The 16,427-nt window shown below is 36.7% G+C and overlaps 1 protein-coding gene across 3 annotated transcripts in view; it reads left to right on the forward strand.

The window, feature by feature from the left end:
- Positions 1 to 16,427, forward strand: part of LOC140669344 (uncharacterized) — a 195,208-nt gene that overhangs the window by 34,648 nt on the left and 144,133 nt on the right. For 2 of the 3 annotated variants that reach the window (XM_072899103.1, XM_072899096.1), the window contains exon 1: positions 9,276 to 10,883. The exons of the other annotated variant lie outside the window; for it this stretch is intronic. The gene's annotated coding sequence lies outside the window, so the exon portion shown is untranslated. Of the gene's footprint in view, positions 1 to 9,275; positions 10,884 to 16,427 lie in introns of those variants that run through there. 3 annotated transcript variants of the gene reach the window in all.

Raw genomic sequence — 16,427 nt, forward strand, 5'->3', positions numbered from 1 at the left:
GGTAGTCCAGCGAAAGCAGCAATCTTACGGGTTATAGCAGCAGGGGGTAGCGTTCCAGTGGCTGGCGTTAGCATACGGTGCACCTAAATATAGTGGCGTATACCGGCGAACAATATATTACGCCGACTTGCCTATATACTAGACGACAACGACGACGACCACGGCGACTGGATAAAATAAATAGCCAGGACTTTCCTCGCAATGTGATATATCGCCCGTTAATTGCACGTTACCGCGGATACCGGCGTGTTTTCAATTTATATCGATGAACAATCTCTCTCGCGAGAACGAGCGCGGATGCGGATTATGACGTCTGTATATCGGATCGTATCAAAAAGAATCGGACGCGCGATTAAATTACGACACGCTCGAACGAACGGCATCGATAACACATTGTTGAAGATATTGATGCATTCGAAAGAACCTTCGAAAGAAAATAATCAGTTATGAGAACATGAATGTTTCATGAATGTATTTGTTTAATATTGATCAGGAGACGATTGATCTGTGTAGATCTGTTATAAAAAACTAGTACATTGATATTTTATTTTTAAATTATCGATCAAAAATGTCAGCTTTTACCCTGTTGCTATGGAGATCAAGAGAAGTGTTATACTGATAAATATAATTTAAAATAAGGACATAATTTATAACTTGAATTGTAATCATGTGTGTGTCGTGATGACAGATTATATTTTATCATTACATGCAAAAGATTTCTTCCAACTAATCAATAATATTAATGTTGTTCGAAATATTATCATAATAAATACATTGTAATAAGAGGTTCATTTTAGATTAGCATGTAAATCAATAGGATTTCGATCAAAACTCGATGTAAAATTATACATGTACATATACATATATGTATGTATGTGCGCGTGTGTATAATATTTTCCGTGTGAAGAGATTTAGATACTGTGTTAGCATAATTATCCAACAACGAGAGAATACATCGAGAGAAGGCATCTGGCATAGTAATAATATAGCTGATCACCGATGAAGCGTAGCCGTATGTACGGCGGGTAATCCCTACATACGAAAGCCTAGATATCTAACGACTTAACGAGCATTATCTAACGGCCGGTGGAGCCGGCCTATTAAAATGATTTATTCGCGACGACTGCATTACGCCGGACTTAAGTCTTCATCAGATAAAAAGTGTCGGACACCGCGTTATATCAGCCATAGTATACACGCGTTAGCTGCGAGAGACTGCGTGAACGAGCTCGTGTATATCGAATAAGCAGTATCGATGCGTGAATATAAATTATAAATGACGTACATAGTGCGTACGTAGTGCGAGTTAATCGCGCTCTCGCGTATGTTTGTGAATCTATCGCATGTGCGTGAGGGGATTTAAACGATAGCTCTCCGATAAAACGCGAATTACGAGAAGCTGCACTCCGCGAAGCTGTCGCTACCAAATATATCGACTTAGTCTTCGTCTTCTTCTTCGTTTGAACGTGCAGCAAAGACTTTCATTAATCTAGCTTAATTTCATTTTTTTTTCTCTCGTATAGATAAGAACATTAGCGATACTTAGGTAAGTTGATGTGGGCATATGTTACTTTTGAAAATGAACATGTGATATCATTAGTTTATCTTCGATATTACTTACAAGAAAATGAGCAACTACAAAGTGCTTTTAACGCTGTGCAACTGTGAGAACTTTCATATAATCCGATGCTTTCAGCGATATGTCTTTGGAATATGTAAATGTTAGCTTTGCAGGAGACCTTTCATTCTTTGAACTTACAGTACGTATACATATATAAAAAAGCACGTTTTTCTTATTTCTCAAGCTACTTTATAAAATACCCTAAGTTCATCAAAATCGGGAATCGTCAGAGTTTTTTTTGTCAGCTGAACGAGAGAGTTACATTCGCTCTCCTTCTGTCTTCCTTGCTCGCACAAGTAGATACACCCTCCATTTTTCACTCGCCTTGTCCTTTTTGCTTCATACTACGCCGGTAGACGTTCCAGTCTTCCTTCTACCCTTTGTCGCGTCATCTCTCTTCTTGCTCGTCGTCTCTCCTTTCCACCGATTATGCACCAGTAGTAGATGTGCACCGGGATCGTCTTTCTCGCTTCGCTTCTTCTCGTACGCTTCTTCCTCTCTTCTCTGTCTCTCTTTTTCCTACAGCAAAGTGGAAGTAAATATACACTGTCGTTGCTCCAACGATCTACCATCTCCGTCTTTCGCTTTCCACAACAGTTAGCCTGTCCCTTGAATTCTCCTTCTTTTTCCATGCAACTCGGCTCGACTCAACTCGCGCTCTCTCTTTTTCATTCGAGCTCCCTCTTTTTCCATTCCGACCAACACAGACCATTCTCCATCTCTTTCTATTGTCCCAAAGTCCTTCTTCTTTACGTCTATAGGGTGGCTAAAAAAATTCAACTTTTGTTTTAATAATACATTTGTATAAATCAATTTTCAGTGTCAACATTTGTATTATTTGTTACAATTTTCTAATATTTCTTATTGAACAGTAATAAAATCGTAAATAAAAATTTTACATTTGCTTGAATTTAAGTGAATACGAACTTTTGTTATTTGAACTGTATAATTTAAAATTAAGTTTATTAAAAGTCTTTTATATCTTTTATAATTTCTTTTGTATCACGATATTTTAATAAAGAAAAAATTAATAATAAACGAATAAAAGAATATATATATTCGATATCTGAAATGTATTTGAAATTAATATTGTGTATCAAGACACCCTATGTACATCGTTCTTGTGCTATATACGTGTTAGTATATTTTCTCCGTCTGCGTTCAACCAATTCTCTCTCGGATTCTCTCCTTTCGAGACGGGACGGTGTATATATGTTCACGGTTTGTCCTTCTTCAACTTGCATTTTCTCTACTACTTCTCGCTTCTTTTACCTTTCTCTCCTTCTCCATCTCAGTCTTTTCAAAGCTCTACAGGAGAGAAATATATTTTCGTCCATCGCGCGCGAAACCACCATCGCCGACTCTGTCCGCCTCGTCTAATACGCTACTCTTCTCTTACTCGCACACCCTCATACATTTTCCCCGCCGCTCTTATTCACTGCATCCGATCTGAGGTCCGCCACGAAGCCCGATTTTCGCCGTAGAGCACACATGGATGCGTTTAGAGGAACGATCTCGGTGGAACAAAGATAGCGCGATCGGGAAGAAAACGTAACGCACGACTCCAACAAACCAAAGTATCAGTGCACCATTAAAAGAAAGGAGATAGCATGATCCGCATACATTTCGCATCTCGCCGAGAATATCTGCACATGTACGAGCCGAGCAAGTTAATGGAATGGTTCATTCTCTCGTACGTGGCGTTCCGATATCAAGAGTGAATTTTGAAAAAAAAAAAAAAGTTACACTTTTAATTTGAACTGACTTGAGATTTGCGACGTGTTGCGTACACGTGCGATTTAATTATCGATAATTATTAATGTAATTATCTCTTATGTTCTTAACATAACATAATAGGTATTATGGAGATTTGTTTCATCTTGTAATGATCATCCGTAATGGTCATCAGTGAATCACACTTTTTCTTTGTTATATTCGTATATCTGAGTTATAGATTTTTATATGTAACAATCGAATATCGTGTAGTTCTTTGGGAGAGGAGAAAAGGTACATACAATATTAATTAACGAAAGTTCCTCAATTATTACTTTTATACATATTACCATGAATAAAATATCGCCAGAATTTTGATAGCCTTTTTGATATATTTTTAAATTTCCTACACATTTAGATAATAAAATTAATTTCTATTTTGTTTCTTTATTTTTATTTTATGTCATATTTTTCTTTAAAAGAACTTTATACATTAGCTTGAATTTAAAATCAGGCATTTCCTAGTAAATTCCATAAGTTAAAAATTCGTCGAATTGTTCAGACAGTTTTGTTATGTTCTTACAGATATGTAAGAATTCAAAGAATTCAAACGATTTCACGATAATCAAATTTTATCATGGCCTTCGATGTTTTAAAAGTATTCACTTAAAAATATTATCAATACCTTTAACATTTTATCTCAGTATTTATTATTATTTTCGTAACAATCAGAGATAGATACTGATTGTTTTCGATAGAGCTCTTTGTATGACAGATGCATCAACCACAAAAGCCATTAAAGCGTCGCGTCGAACAACTACGTGTACACCTGCATTCTCGGATGCAGGACGATTGCGCTCGCACAAAAGCGAAGTTATGGAGTTTCTGTCCAGCTTGGGTACGGAAGCAAATGGAGAATTTCACGCTTATTTGCCGAAATGATCATACCCCGACCACGGGCAGCCATCTCCCGCAGGAAAACACTGCCACTTTCAGTGATTACTCCATCGATCTGACCCCGCGGCGGCTCGCCTTATTGGCCGATACGTGCGCGCTTATTAAATGAGAGAGCGCGCGCGCTTTCATAAGGTTGGCAATGGCATCGCTGTTGGGGCTGATACGGAGAAGAGGGCTGCTACCCTATCTTTTTTCTTTCTCTCGACCCCACGAAAACGTGGTTACATCGTACTCGGGGTGGTGCGAAATCCCGCGGCGACACTGATTCGCATGGGCCGAGTGTTTCATTGTGTACGCAACCATTAAGCATTCTATTTGACTTGACCCCACGTACAAGCCACGTGAATCCTTCTACCCGCATTTGTCCTTTCACATTCGTTCTTTTCTTCCTCTCTTTTGAATGATCTACATAAATTAAGTTTCCATGTGTTTGACCGTATTCTCTCGTTAATCCCATCATGCGAGAATGAGTCGATGAGTCGACAGATTTTTAATTGATTGCAGGATATCTGATTTTAAATTCTATTCAAATTTAGTGACGTAAATTACGTAAAGTTCCTTCCAAAATACATAAATAAAAAATCCAAGAATAAAATGTAAATAAATTTCACTTTCTAAACAGATATACAAAAAATTTCATTCAGTATTTTATTCGTGCGAAAAAATTATTTGATGATGAAAAGTTTCAAATTTGCCTTTCAAGAAAAATTGAGAAACTTTCTCTGTGTCTTTGAAGAGCCATTGCATCTAAATCTAGATCAAATATCTATAGATGCTTAACAACATCAGTTGACAGCGAGCTTCTTTTTTTTTCTCCCTATATTGTCACGATGCGCACCCTCGTAACGTTCCTCGTACATTCGCCCCTGCCATATCTGCCGACACTCTCTTTGTTCCGCTCTTCGTCGCGCACATACTTCGCCGGTTTGTTCTTTTTTCCTCCTTGACGGCTCACAGCCTCCGAAATGAACTGCACGAGGAGGAGGCTCGTGTTAAGGGTAAACGCGCGCGTAGAGGCATCTCTCTGACACTCCTCCCTCTTATCCATTAATAATAGCTTTAGAAATCCGTGCCTCTTTCTAACAGTCTCACGTCAAAACTAACACGAGGACCTGCCCCCCGCTATAAGCCACGCGCTCTACTAGCCTCTCAATTTATTTCCTGCATCGTGTATTAAATTGTGTTATGTGCGCTCCTCCCTCATTTACTTAACGAAATCGAAATGGACTGCTTTAGAATCTGCTATTTGTATAACCACAAAGAGTTTATACGGTTTTATGTAAACGAGTTATTAACATAATGATATCAATCCGATGTATTTTCGTTGTATAGATTTTTGTAGACATCTCTCCGAATACATTTCCTGTTTCATAACTATATCAAAATTAAAGTAGACTTTTAAAAGCATAGCGCAAAACTATTAAAACTAACGAATTAAACTTATATTTTGCATCGTTATAATTTATTATGTATTATATTTTTCAGCAATTTTTACTGTTGTACTTTCCATTAATAACGTGCGAAAATGTAAAACATCGCTCATCATATTTTTAAAAAATTACAAACATATGGAGTATATATGTTGAAGATATTACCAGAAATACGACGAGCGATATTCTGTGACGATTCTGATATAAACTGAGAAATTGCTGAGATCTGTCAGACTTTAATGTGTATATTTGTGGGATCAAATATATATATATATATATATATATATATGTATGAAGCCGGATTCCTTCGTCTCTCGTAAAGAGGAATTTGTAGCAAAACAAGTTTCAAGATGAACAGGACGCGCTCAAATTATATACAACGCAGCAGTTACTACCAAGAAGGCTATCTAATCGGAAAAGATAAAATAACGTTGAAATTAGCACGTAAGACCGATCTGATTTCATTCGACAATACCGGATAGCATTCCTGTTGATATTTTCGTAATTAACACCATATCTAAGTATAACATCTTTTTTAATCGTCGACACATTATTAACGACATTACTCAGCGATAAATTTAATTAATGAGAAAATGGAAATTAATATTATACTAGTTTTTCTAGCTAATCTTAATAGCTTCATAAAGTAAAAAATCTTGTAACTGTTAACTCATAACTTTTTATTGCCATTTTTTACTTTGAATTTTAATTTTGTTATTATTGTTAAAAAGAATGATTTAAAATTTCTATAATTTGTATAAATTATTTTTAAATAATAATTATATTGAAATTTTTTTTCCACACAAAATTTATATTATTTTATAATTTTACAATTATTATTCTTTACAAACAATATATTTATAGTTTGAAAAAAATGACATTAAATATAAAAATGAAGATATTATATCACTAGTGAGAGAGAAAGAGAAAGAGAAAGAGTGTAAATACAATATTAAAAGTTTTTCAAATTCTTAGAATTAATAGTTGATCGAAAAATTTAGCAAAGTGGATCGTAATATACTACGATATCGTTATCAAGTCCAATCGCGGAAACTGATGTCATCGGTGGTTATACGGTTAGGTTCTCTCTGATGCAGAAGGGCATGGAGAAGGAAAAAGGGTGAGAGGACGTAACGAGTCTTCGATCGCCGCTTCCGGTTACATAGTGATCATCGCGCGTTCGGTGTCCGTCGTTGACGACGACGAGGACGAGAGGGAAAAGTTAAAACGAATCTCTCCTAATTGCCGTCCCCTTGTTCACTCTCTCGGGTCCGACGTTGTTTGTCACCGACGAGTCTCTCTCTTTCTCTCCGCCGATGTTGAGAGTGAAAGATCGAGCGGATGGGTTTGTACTGAAACGATAAGGACGCTGATAGGGTTCCATAAAGAAAAGAAGAGAGATCGAAAAAAGTTGAAAGATAGAATGCGAGGGTTTGACAGATAAGGATAGGAGGTTTCGAGAAAGACAGCGAATCGAGAAGGTTGGAACGAAAGAGAAATGAGAGAGAAAGATAAAGGGGGAGCAGAAAAAAGATAGTCTATACCGAAGAGCAAGTAGATCGGAGCGAGACGGACGAAATTAAAGGGAGAAAGAGAAGCGGCTAGAATGAGGGCAGAACTGAAGAGGGAAAGAGGGAGCGAGCGAGAGAACCTTGCCTTTGTCTCGCCGTGAAGAGTCTGCTTCGCGGTGAAGGAGTGCTTCTTCTGCACGGCTCCACGGCTTCTTCTCTTCGTGCTTCGTCGTGCTCTTTTAAGCTCTCTCGGCTTCTTTTCTCCTCTAGGCCAGATCTGGTCGTGTAGCCTTCGAAGAAAGACGACGAGAGGACGGAGGACGCCTGTGCGGAACCCTAGTCCTTTCCCTAGCTGTCGGCCAACGCCGGAAATTGACACCCGAGCTCCCCGGTTTTCCGTTCGACCGAATTTCTTTTCTTTTGCACATCTGTCTCTTTCCGCATTTCGATTTACGAAGAGACTTTTTTACCTGAATTATTTATGCCAATATATACTACACTTTGTCTTATCTAACGATAAAACAGAGTATGTATTTTGTATGACGAGATTTATTAATGTGTTTCTCTATTTTTATTTACTTAAATATGTGTGGGTGTGTGTGTGTGTGTGTGTGTGTGTGTGTGTGTGTGTGTGTTTGCGCGCTTGTGATAAGAATTATCAATATCAATAATAGTAAAATTACATTCAATAATAAAGAAACATGTTTATATTACTGAATAATAATTACGTAATAAAAATTGATTATTGTATACTGATAAAATGGATTTTCCAATACAGACTTGACTAATGGCTATACTATGCTTCTATTATCGTTTGCATATATTCAACAATTGATTTATATCCAAGTTACAACACATTATTCATCACTGACATTTGATGATATTCGTTTAATGTAATAAATCGCTTATCTCTATCTCACTAATGTTAGATTCAAAAAGGATTTCTTATTTTACACGACAATAATTCTTTAAAAACTATTATTTTATCGTGAGTACATAACAATACATTTAGTTATAGACATGCAATAAATTTTTTTTATAGAAATTACAAATTTTTTTTTATAATAATAAATTTTTTAATATTAATTTAGATATCTTACCTAAATTAAATATTTTTTAAACTAATTTAGATAGCAATTTAAAATATTTTATAAAAATTTGCCGAAATTATATCATTTTAATTACAATACTAAATTTGTGAGACATGTATCATATATTTATGATTTGCGATATAATACAATAAGATATAAACTATAAAAATAATACAATAAGATGTAACTTTTACAAAAATTCGATTAATGACAGAGAAAATCTTATTGTATTACATTCTCTATTAATGATATCATTTTAACTGCTATAAATTTGTGAGAAATATATATTTTTAATTCGCGAACCAAAAATATATGATATATTTCTCATAAATTTAGTATTGTAATTAAAATGATATAATTTCAGCAAATTATTATAAATTGTTGCTATCTAAATTGGCTTACAAATATTAATTAATTTACAAAATATTAATTAAATTTATAAATATTAACTATTTTAGATAATCTAAATTAATATTATAAAAAAATTTATAATATCTATAAAAAATAATTTTTATAATATATCTATGATTAAACGTGTTGCTGTAATCACGATGAAATAATAGTTTTTTTAAAGAATTATTATCGTGTGAAATAAAAATTCTGTCTTTTTAATTTTAACATCAACAAGATAAATATATAAGTAATTTATTACAATATATATATATATATATATATATGTATAGGTAGCCTGAACTAATAATAGAAATAATATTAGGAATATAAAAGGAGCATTTTATTAAGAATATATTTCCATTGCGTGATGAAAACAATATGAGCATTGCGTGTGACGAGAAAAGTAAAGAAAATCAATCCATCGCGAGAATGCACTTCTGCTCAACGCAACGCGAAGCAATCGAGTCACGTGGCGCTGCGACCACATGTCGACGGCCCTGACGCAAGCGGCGGACGCGACCGAGCATGGCCGAGTCAGTTCCGATCTCGGCGGAGGCCTCGTCGTAGCCATGTGTTGCGGTTCGTCGTGAGTGCTTTGTGACACAAGAAGGGAGACGCGTTTGTCTCTCTGTGCGTCGTTTTTTCATCCGTCTCGCGCGTGTCTCGCGAAATCCGCGGCCTCCGCGCGCGATTCGAGACGAGAGAGGCATCGCGACGCAACAGTCCGACACCGGGCGACTCGACTCGACTCGACTCGACGCGGCGTCCGCTCCATCGCGCGGACGGCACCGTAGACGAAAATCACCCGGGTGTGTCCCGCTCTCGCGTGAGAGGAGAACGACCGACCGACCGACCGACCGAACGAGCGAACGACGAAACGGAGGAAAGTGCATACATGTGTGTGTGTGAGAGAAAGAGTGTGCGTGTGCGTGCTTCTTCCTCGCGACGACGGCGTTAATGACGACGACCACGACGACGAGCAGGAAGGAGTAGCTCCATTCGCGCGACTTTGGTTTAGCTGTTTGGCAGCCCGTGTTCCGCGTACACTTCGGCATCGCGTTTTTTCGCGTGTGAGTGTTCCGAGGTGCCGGAAGAAGCGAGGAGGTGGCGGATTGTAGGTAGCGGTGTCGGTTCTAGAAGAGCAACGGAGAGAAGGATATAAAGAGAGAGAAAGAGAGAGAGAGAGAGGGATAACGCAGCCCGGGCGACCCGTCCGTGGGATCGAGAGAGCGAACGCAACACGTAGAAAGCGCGCCGTAGAGACGGAGATAGAAGGCGAGAGAGAGAGAGAGAGAGAGAGAGAGAGAGAGAGGGAACGAGATACAAAGTGTTGTTCGTAGGTGCGCTCGCCGGATTCTAGAGACACGGCACAGGCATGTTTGTGTAATACGTGTTTGTTTATGTGTGGCGCGACATTCGCGAATCGGCCGGACGGGTGAACTTCAGGCTTCAGGGCGTACTCGGAAGAGCCGTGGAAAAACATCGTCGCCGCACGCGCGCCGATTCTTCGTTTTCATTTCGATTCGTATAGTGTTCGCGAGTGCTTGTGTGCGTCCGTTACGTGCGCGTGTATACGTATTTGCCGGGCGTAACGGCAGAGAAGGCGGCGGCGAAGTGGTGTGCGCGATATACACACACACACACACACACACGGGCAAAAGAGAGGAGGGAGCACCGTGCGAGCGAGAGAGAAGATTGACGAAGAGTGGCGCCACAGGAGAGAGAGGAGAGGATAGAAGATTGTCTCGCGACGAACAAACGGCAGAAAAAAAGATTGGATTCATGGTGTAAATAACGACGGGGGCTGCGCGTTGTTATTACCTTGCGGTCGCGTTCGATCGGGGTGTATCCGTCGCGGTACGAGAACAACGAGTCCAGGACGAGTTCCTTTGCGGCGGCAGTGTGTATGTGTGTACGTGCGTGAGAACAGGGTCGCGAGGTGAAGCTCGCAGCCAGCGGCAGCAACGGCGACGGACGGTTGGATTATAAGCGACGAGAGGAAATACCCGTGTATCGGAAGGATTATATATATATATATATATACATATACACCAGGGAAACATACTGGGCGAAGCCCTTGCGGAGGGGAAAGAGAAGCTCCCCGCCGGTCACCGCGTCCGTGTGGATGTGTATACGTCTGCTCTTACCGACACGTCGATACACGATAGTAAGTGTGTGTGACTCCTCTTTTTTCCAATTTAAAAATCGCTGAAAAGCCACATTAAATGTAACCTAGGGGTTTTTATTATATATTTTAAAATCGATTGTTTCTCGGTGAATGATTCATCGAGTGCCATTTTTGTTTACATCATCTTAATTTAAACTTTATATATTGTATATCCGACTATTTTTTTTATACGTTGTGTTAAAATTCCATTTATATATGTAAAGGTCAAATGGAATAATCAATAAGGATTTTTTGTATATTTTTCACACCAATACTTCAGAAACTGACTGACTGTGCATTTGCAGTCGTTTATGTAATCTTCTCATTTTGAAATCTCATTTTTAAATGTAGCTTTTCAGCATTCTGTGTAGTTAGTTATACATATATGTAAATGTAACGTCTTCTGCCTTGCATATTTTAGATATATAACATGCTTATATAAGCAACTTTTGATGCTCCAATATTAGATTTGGATATATATTGACATATTGATTATTAAATAAGCTTGAAAGAGACAACAGATATTGACATTTTGTATTTAATACAACAAAATCTGAAATTTTTTTACGGTTTATAGCTAAATCTTAATTTATTTTTATATAAACCTTAAAGATGATAATAGTATATTAATATGATAACTTTGTTCTAAAAAATATGTATATTGGAATACATTTAACATTTGATTAATGGCGATTATCATCATTTATATAATCATCATCTTTAATATATGTTTATAAAAATAAATTTGTAAAGATTACCAAATTAAAGAAAATTTTCAATTTGTGCAAATTTGAATATATATATATATATATATATATATTCTATATATATACCTACAAAGATATATTATTTATTGATTTTGTAATTTTTATTTATATACTATTTTAGATATATTTACATAAAAATAGATATATTTTTATCTTTTTCCCTGTAAAGAAATTTTCGTGAATGATTTTAATTACAATCTATTCATACGTGTACATATACGTTCCGAGCTATAATTATCACAAGTGTGATTTAATCACATTGATTTGTCGGTGAATCGACTGGAAAACGGGCGAGGGAGCGAGCGAGCGAACGTTGGTGATAGATGAAAACCCGTTTACATGTATTGCCTAAAAATTGCTGTTAACCATTGCGGGCTTTCGGATTCCTGTCGGATAACAGTTTGCGTTGCGCGAGTGCGGCTCTCGTGAAAAGGTTATTTCAACAAACTCGATTCTCTCCGCGAAGTCCTGGTATTGCGTGAGAGTGTGGTCTACGTGTAGCCATATCCATACACGTACATGTATATATACGTTTACGTGTGTGCGGAAGACCACCGGCCGCATGTGTCTCTCGCGGGCAAACGCGAACACGATAGTCACGCCTGCCGCAGGCACGCACACGCATCTACACACTACTCACACACACATACACACTCAAGCTATAACACGCGTATGTATTTCGTATATTCAAATGTAGAAAGGGCCATCGCAAGAGTTTCGCATATTCGAAACCAATAGAATCTAGACGTGGGAATACGAGCATAAGAAACAAAGAATAAACGTGGAAATATACGGTGATCGATATCAACGCAGTATTGATACGTATTGCTTTTGTATATCTGATATAGGAAATATATATGGTTATTCGCGATATCTAATCGAGAGACGCGAATAATTTCCTCCGATATTAACCTCACGTGTTATTTGATTTTCTCGGTTGCAAAGTTTAAGTATCCTTGGCGCCGGCACTTTACCTTTGATATTGACACTTGAGTACTCGAACGGATGTAGAAAACACATAGAATGATCGAGTATAAAGTCTTCCAATAAAAAGTGATTTGCGCGATTACGCAATAACAACGGGTAATCGCCGCGTTCGGCGTTAACAGTCCTCCATCAGCGTGAATGTTCATCCGTCGCACGACGCGCTTGCATTTGAGCACGCATGCACATACATATACGCATACGCACGCACACACACGCACACATATATATATATATGCATATACACGACGCACGAGTCTCGCTCGAGGCGACGACGAGAATTCATTCAAGGCGGAGCTTGCTTTGCGCTCGCTCGCTCGCACGCGCTCGCACGCGCTCGCACTCGTGTCGCGAGCGAAACACGGCGCGTAAGTTACTCACGCGTGTCGATGTTCGGTTGCGTGGGAGCGGTACTTCGCGCATGCAATCTCCGCGTCAAATATGACGTCGGATATCGAGAATGGAAGATGTTCCTTGAATAAAAACTTCTATAGTAATATAAACTTCACTCTTGAAAGAGAAGCAAAGCTGGCGTGTGTTCTTTTATATCAAGAAGTGCATTCTTACTCTCATTGTGTACATAAGAGATAAAATTATGTGCATATAACATAAAATGAATAAGTGTCATTTTAAATCTAATTTGAAATTACAAATTTAAGCAGTTTATTATTATTAGTTAGGAAAATTTATTCGGCTCTAAAACATTACAATATCTTTTAAGCAATAAATTTCTCTCTTTTTGACATTTGTTTTAGAATACTAATCTTGTTAAAGAGCAAAGTTTAGATGTAAAAGCATTCATAAAAGATAAAATATTTAGCCTGTCGATACTTTATTTCTAAAAATTGGAAAACAATTTTTTATTATATATTTGATGATTACATAAATAATTAGCACATTATTCATATTTTTGTGTAAAATATTTTTCTTGAATACATTCACACAAAAATATACATGCTTCGGGTAGTAAATTAGTAATTCGTTTATCAGTTTTCATCAAATTTAAAACAAAGAGTAGTGCCGATGGATATATTGGCTCGATATCATCCAATACATGATTAATCATTACATTAATCATTGCATTGTAATTAATTTTCAAAATACACATGCGCGAAACACAAGTATTGAGATTCACGTATATCGTAATGTAGTAACGTATTGGTGCAGGAGACCCTTTTTCCTTTTAACACAGAGGCGGCATTCACGCGCGATGCGTCAATCTGATACGCGCGCAATGAGATACGCGCCTGGGATATTGTGCGCGTAATATTCCACCTCGACTTCTCTTCACGAGCCGACCGGCCGTTTATAAACGTGAGCCGAATTGCCGGCGGAGAGAATTTCCGAGAAATATTAAAACATTCCTGCCGCGATTAACAGTATTAACTTCGCAACAGTAACGTTTACTTTGTGCTCTTACACACACTTTAAATGCCATTCGTTACTTTTTCGCTGCTTGTAATCCACATGTGTTGTACATTTTGATTTACTAAATCTAACAATGAGAGGGAAAAACTGTTCCTTATAAATCACAGTTTATGCGCAGAATCCCTCTCTTGTCGCGGTTATTCTCATATTATTATTTAATTGGAAGCTGAAAATACTCAAATATCTGAGAATATTTCTAGAAATTATATCTGAATATATTACTTGAATATTTTGGATATTACTCAAATAATACTTACAATTAGTACCTTCGAAATCGGATAAATATTTGAATATCTTACTACAAAGCTTAACAGTACTATTAGTATTAGTCATTCTTTACACACACATATACATACAAATGCATGAATCAATTTTTAATCTTTTGGAAAATTACAATATACTTTGTACTGTAAAAAATATTTTTCTTTTTATTTATATTCACGACGGTATGTTTCGATGTTTAACTGAAAGTAAAGTTGTTTATGCCTATATAAGAAATTCTTAACGCTAGGAATATCCTACTGTCCCGAGAGAGAAAGAGAGAGAGAGAGAGAGAGAGAGAGAGAGAGAGAGAGAGAGAGAGAGAAGTACAACGACCGCGCACGAGGGTCACGTGTACAATTTAAACCTGCGACTGCCGGCACTATCGATTAATGTAGTCGCTAATACTACTATACGCAGCAGCTATTAATGCGCGACGACCAACCATGCGTTCGACACAACGTTATTACGCGTTTTATATCAACGATTTTATAGACTATTTATCGTGTAATGGTGAACGAAATGCATAACGCGGTAGGAAAATCGAAAATATAGCTACGTCGCGCCAAATCGACTGTGTAAAAATAACCCCACATAGATAATATAAATCGTGATATTACGTTATTGTAGATAATGTAGATAATCTCTGTCTCTTCGTTGAATATAGGATTGAATAAACTAACATTTGTCGGGAGAGAAATGAATCCATTTTTTGATTGATATTGATTAATTTTATAGAATGTTTTTTCATAAATAAGTGTAATAATATTAATTATCATATATATATAAATCATTTAATTGTAATAATTAAATGACTAATGCGTTTATTTCTCTGTGATTTGAAAATAGAAGAAGCAGTCTAAACTTTTTCAGAATACGAAAGAATCCCTAAAATATATTCAGCAGAAATAGTTAAAATTGACACTTTTTGCATTCTAACAATGATTCAATTGTGTTGTATTTTAATAGCCATTCGATTCATTTAGTTAAAAATTAAGATAATTATTTCTTTCATGATCCAGATATAGCGCAACAGATTTAAACGTTTTAAATTGGCAAGTTTTTAAATTACGGATCGATTTGTAAAATTAGCATCACTGAGCAAGAAGGAGAAAAAGAAAGAAAAAGAGTGTCACCAATTATTTGATTTTAAGATATTGATATTAACCGCTAATTGTTTTACATAATCAATGAATGCGCGCTCGCCGTAAAGTCGAGAACAAGCTTCGCCAAACCACACTAATCTTCCAGATTATCGGACATGCTCACGGCAATTAAGTATGTATTATGGTTGCATGATGTGCACATATATGTATGTATCTACGTACACAATATATTAATTCAGTGTATACATGTATCCACACGAGAGCGTATACGACTGCTGTTAATGCTGGCATAATGAAACGCATCGTTGCACTGTTGGTTGCACTGCGTTCCTTCGCGTTATGTCCCGTTGATTTACGACCTGTCCATTGAGAATCTGAGAATTTCCAAGCACGAAGCATGATTTCGTGTGTTTAGTCATCTCGTGTAGAAACACACGATATATGTATACAGTTCACTATAATGTATATTTGTATAGGAGTACACTAATATTAATTTACGCATTTGGTTTGCGCATAACAATTTTCATATGCATATTTTCATGTACATATTTATTTCTCTCATTTAGATAATGAAATATTATAACGATAAAAATAATGCAACGCGTGGAAATATTGCAATATACATACATATTTGGCAGAAATATCTCAATTAATACTGTAAAAAATTAAAATTAGTAATATTCTGATTTATTATTTTTTAAATCTAGCAGCGAAGTTTGCAAGTCAAAGTATGTCTATCTATTTGCAATTATTGTGTGACATTATCATAAAATAACACGATATGTATGTATGTGGGTGTGTGGCGCGATCAAGTTAATTTTAATGTAAACTAAATGCGGCTCGAATTAATATTTGAGTTGTATATCTCTGATTTAGTACAACAGTGTCATGTGTTCAACTGTACTCAAAATTGCTGGGAATGCATTGCTAGAATGCTTATAATAATACCATAATTAATGGAAACTGATATGCAGCGTAGTTTATTATAGATATTACGT

Source organism: Anoplolepis gracilipes, chromosome 9 (assembly GCF_047496725.1).
Source record: "Anoplolepis gracilipes chromosome 9, ASM4749672v1, whole genome shotgun sequence".
Lineage (NCBI taxonomy): Eukaryota > Metazoa > Arthropoda > Insecta > Hymenoptera > Formicidae > Anoplolepis > Anoplolepis gracilipes.